The sequence below is a fragment of the Tupaia chinensis genome, unplaced genomic scaffold (genome assembly GCF_000334495.1).
Source record: "Tupaia chinensis unplaced genomic scaffold, TupChi_1.0 Scaffold000527_1, whole genome shotgun sequence".
NCBI classification, from domain to species: domain Eukaryota; kingdom Metazoa; phylum Chordata; class Mammalia; order Scandentia; family Tupaiidae; genus Tupaia; species Tupaia belangeri.
Genome location: NW_006160040.1, coordinates 2403952 through 2409319, shown reverse-complemented (window position 1 = coordinate 2409319; position 5368 = coordinate 2403952).

The window sequence follows — 5368 nt, the reverse complement described above, 5'->3', positions numbered from 1 at the left end:
TCCTGTGACTGCTTTCATGTTGTAAAGGCAGAATTAAAGTAGAGAATATAAAATAAAAAAATATTTACTCTCGGGCCCCTTTCAGAAAGTGTTTGCTAACTCCTGATCTCAATGCTTATCCTTCTGTGACACCACACCAACTTGACTGCTGTAACTTCATTTTATTTCTGCTATAAAATGTCAAGGGGGCAGGTACAATATCACACCATCTTGATTACCGTAACTTTATTGTTGTTTTTTTTTTTTTTTTTTTAAGGGAGTTTTTTTATTATGGGAGTGGGGCGCCTTTTGCTATAGGGCATGTGCGCACGCCAGAGAGACAGAAAGTGAGAAATCGACCCCCAGGGGGAATGGCCACACTGCAGTCCCTTCTCCTCCATTCTCCACTCAGGATTTTAGGCATGCATGCACACATGCCTGGCATGAGTTTTAAACCGCCAGGTCCGGGACTTGAACCACGGTTGACTACATGGGAGTCAAGCAACATAAGCATTACGCCATCTGCTGATCCCTATTTGTTGTTGTTTTTAAATTGCCACAGAGCAAGTGCCCTTAAAAGAGAGAGAGCGAATCTCCCGATGGGGCGCAGTCGTGCTGCAGTCCTTATTCCTTGGTTGACCCATCTCACCAGAATATCTGGGCACACACACACACTTATCTGGTGTTTCTCAAGCCTTCAGGGCTGAGATTCAAATCGAGCTTATCCACGTGGGATCTTTCTACGCACAGTATTTAACTGCTGTGCTACAATACCAGCCCAATTACTGTAACTTTATATTAAGTCTTGAAATCAGATAGTGTAAGTCCTTTAACTTTGTTCTTTTTTAGAATTATTTGGCTATTCTAGATCATTCATATTTTTATATGCATTTTTAAATTAGCTTACTAATTTCTATAAAACGTCCACTGAAAGTCTGAGTTGGTTTTAAACCTGTAGTCCCTTTGGGAAATATCAAGTCTTCCAGTCTATGAACATGGACTATCTCTTTACATATTTAGGTCAGCCTTAATTTCTCACAGAAATGTTTCGAAGTTTTCAGTTTACATGTCTTTCGCACATGTTATTATATATGCACATAAGTATTTTGCATTTTTGAAGTTTTATCCTTTTTTAAAATCTTAATTTTCCATTATCCATTAGTTTGATATAAATACACCTAATTCTTATGGCTTAACCTTGTACCTCCCATCTTTGCTATACTTACCTAATAAGTATAGATTATTAAAAAATGAATTATTTTTATTATTTTAACTTTATTTATTTGTTTATTTATTTATTTAAATTTGACTAGAGAAGGACAGAGTAAGAGAGAAAGAGAGAAAGTGAGAAAGCAAACCTCCAGGTCCGGGGCTCGAACTGTGGTTGGCCATGTGGGAGTATCCTACACCTTAACCACCACACCACCTACTGGCCCCTAAGTATAGATTTTTTTTTCTTAAGTATAGATTTTTTAAAAAAATAATTATTTATTTTATTTTATTTAAAAAAATTCGACCAGAGAGAGACAGGGAAAAATGAGAAAGCAAGAAATAAATAAGTTTTTTTTTAAAAAAGAACTTTATCTCAGCAATTATTTGTTTTTTCATGAACAATGAGAATTAACTAATCCACCTGCTTTCCCCTTTTGCTTCAGGTACCTGGATGCTCAGAGATAAATGCAAGCCTTTACGAAAGTAACAGAGAAGGACCTTATACAGACATGTATCCTAGTTTTCGACTTTCCATGACATTTCAAAAAATGTATATTTTCCAGCTCCTGACTTTATATTTTACTGCATATATTTTATGTGCTATGAGCTACTTAATACTTTATGAAAGAAATCAGCCTCTGCGGTGTAGTCGGTAGCTGCCAGACTGTGCGTCTGGAAGCCACATGTTGACTGCAGTTTGGTTCTTGACCTAACAGCCGAAATACACGCCACACACATGCACATGCCCAGGATCCGGGAGGGCTGTAGGGCTGTAGGAAGGGGATCACACAGTGCGACCAGTCCCTGCATAGGGTGTTTTTCTCTCTATATTATGAACAGTGAGATTTGTTTGCAACGAAGTAGGTTATAAATAAATAATGTATAATTGCATAAAAATAGAAACTTTGGAGAAAGTGTTCCTTTATTAAGTTTCTGAGATACCCTCTCTAAAGCTGCCCAACTCTCCCTGTTCATTAGACTTTCCTCCCTTTTTCAGGCTGCTCCACCCCATGAACCACACACAGACCTTTTCTGCTTTAAAAGTCATCTAAAGGTTGTGCTACTGGGAAAGGTAATAGAAAAATAATAGAAGAAGCAACCATGAGGAAGATGGGAAGATTCCAGCACGTTCCCAAAGCCTTCCTTGTTCCTGGTCCCACTGTATTAGACTGGGTTCTCTGAGGAGGCAGAACCAGGAGGATATGTGTGGATGTATAAGAGGGCGTTTGGGGGTTTAATTGGGAAAGTCGTGTGATTCTGGCGGCCCAGGAGTCCCACCGTACGTCCCGTGCATGACTGGGCTGCTAGTAGTCCAAAGGCCTCAGAGGCAAGGAAACCTGTGGCATAACTCTCAGACCAAAGCAGGACGCCCGAGAACCCAGGGGTGAGTCCTGAAGTTCAAAGCAGGTGAATCTTGAGTTCTGATGTTCAAGGCAGCAGCAGAGGTCTATCCCACTCTCAAAAGAGACCAGTCCATCTTTATTTCGTCTCTCCCAGCCCCCTATTGAGTGGATGATGTCTGCCCACATTAAGGGTGGATCCTCTCCACCTACTTTCCTCAGACTCACAAATGGGTCTTCTCTGGAAGCACCCCTACAGACACACACAGAATACGCTTTATCAGATTTCTAGGTATTCCTTAGTCCAGTCAAATTAACACACACAATTAACCACCACTCTGATTATGCTTTCCAACTTCCTCCCTGTATGGTATTTAGAGACCCTTTTGAATTTCACTTAATCATTTCATAGTATGACTCTTTTTTTTTTTATTTTTTAGGCAATTGTATAGTTCTTTATTCAACTCAGGATGTTTGTTCATTAAAAATCCATACTTCTTTATAAATGAAGGGGAATAAATAACATTGGAAATACTAAACAGTTGAAAATTTAACTCAATGTGTAAAGTGGTCTCGTGAAAAATAAGCTATTTCTTGTTTCAACTATTTTCCATCTTTTTCAAATGCTTTGTACCGTAGTATGACTCTTAAAGTTCTCCTCCCCTTTAGGCATACTTAGCCCTTCTCTGGGCTTGTCTCCCCTCCCCGCACCAGGGGACTTTCAGACAGACGGTATGTCCAATCTTAACAGTAATTTGCTTTTATGAAGCCCTTAGGGCTGGGCTGCCCTTTGGGGAATGAACTCCTCTGGCCACTCTCTTGCATCTGGCGTCTCTCACTGTTTACCTGTGATTCCAGAGAAGTAAAACCCTATGCCTTAGGTGATATGATTGCAGTTTTGTCGCAATGGCCCCTGTGGTCTGCAAGGTAGCAGTGCTGGGTCCTGGAGAGGGTGCTGGGGTGGGAGGATGGACAGGGGAGGACAATGCCCGCAATGCTAGGGCAGGAGGCTGGGCCTTGGTGCGTGTTTATGCAGAGGGCCTCTTCTACCAAGTCTTCAGAGCCGTGATAAAAGGCTTAGTTTCTGGGCTCCTGTCCACTTCTAGAACTTGCTGGGCCCCAATGCTCTGGCCTAGCTCTCCCTCCCCATCCAATCAGGGACTGGATGTAGCTCTTCTCAAAATCATTTTTCGAGAATGCCCTATGACCAGTAACTCCAGCCAAAGAAAGTTGATAGAGTCTTTGTCCAACAATTCTTCTTACAAAAATTTGTTTTAAAGTTTCTTTCTCCTATGACAAAAAGAGAGAGGCAGGCACTCACAACAGGGTCCCCACACCGCGATCCGTTCCCAGTCTCAGCCGGCTGGACCACAGGATGCACACACATGTCTCGAGTATATGGCGACTCATTGGGTCATGGACCTAGAACCTTCCCATGTGGGTCCAGCTGTGCTACTGCTGTGCCATCATCCGGCCCCATAATTCTTCATAGAACCTTATGGGTACCCAGTCCTTGGAAGACTCACTTTCCAGCTGGTTCCTAAGTAATCTTTGTGCCATATGACACTAAATTATTGGTATGTCCTGCCAGTGGAAGTGAATTCCCCACGGGAATTGTGAATTTGTTATTCTTTCTTTGTACTATGTGTTATTTTTTAAAGACCCCGAATTCCATCCTTTATTGCCAGAGAGCGCGTATGTGTAAGAGAGAGCACATGAAAGAAAGCACCCCTCCATGGGGCCTGGTCCTGCATTCTTTTTTTTTTTTTTTTTTTTAATTTAGGTTTTTGCCATAGGGCATGTGCACTTGCCACAGACACAGACAGTGAGAGGGAAAGTGAGAAATCGTCCCCCCTGGGGGATGGACATTGCAATCCCTTCTCCTCCACTCTTCTCTTGGGATTTTGGGCACACTCTCACACGTACCTGGTGTGGTTTTCAAGCCTCCAGGTTCAGGGTGTGAACTGGCCATGTGAGAGTCAGTGCCTTAGAACCGTCACACCACCTGCTGGCCCCCTAGCATGCTTTTCAAGTTGCTGGGGCTGGGATTGGAACCAGGGTGAACTCTATGAGTTCTGGCTCCCCATGCACAGTACTTAACTGCTGGGCTACAGGGCCGGCCCCAAGATTCCTTTTTCTTATTAACGAAGTCTTACACCTTACTTTTATTCATTACTAACAGTGCAATCAAAATAGAGGCTCTGCCTCAGAAAACCGTGTGAGTAAGATTCGTCATGTATTATAACACCTGTGGTGTGGTGGTTAGGGGCGCTGGACTCCCACATGGCCAACAGCAGTTCAAGTCCTGGACCTGGCAGCTGGCTTTCTTGGTTTCCCTTTCTCTCTCACTCTGTCCTTCTCTGGTCAAAATTGAAAATAAATAAAATAAACAAATACAGTTAAGTAAAATAATTCTTTTTAAATGAATAAATTAAGTTAAATAAAATAATTCTTAAAAACCAACCAAACAAAAAAACTTACCATGCAGTCTCCCACTATTTGTTGAATAAGGAGTAATCAAGAGGCAGCATGTCTTGGCCTAGCAGTTCAGCTTCTGTCTACTTCCCTAGGCTGGAATAAAAGGGCTGGGCGACTCCTGGGGAGAGGGCAGTGCCCAGGGACGTCTTCTGTGTTTGCCCAAGCGTTATTTTTGTGTCCAAGTGAAATTCTATTACAGTGAACATTCAGGGAGAAGTTTTAAGAACAAAGGGAGATGTGACAGAAGATCAATGGGTAGGTTTTCTCAGAAATTCAAAGAGGCCAGGCCACTTCCTTTATTTTAAGTTGCTGGTTTTGTTGTTGTTATAGGGCTTGTGTGCTGCTGGAGAGAGACAGAG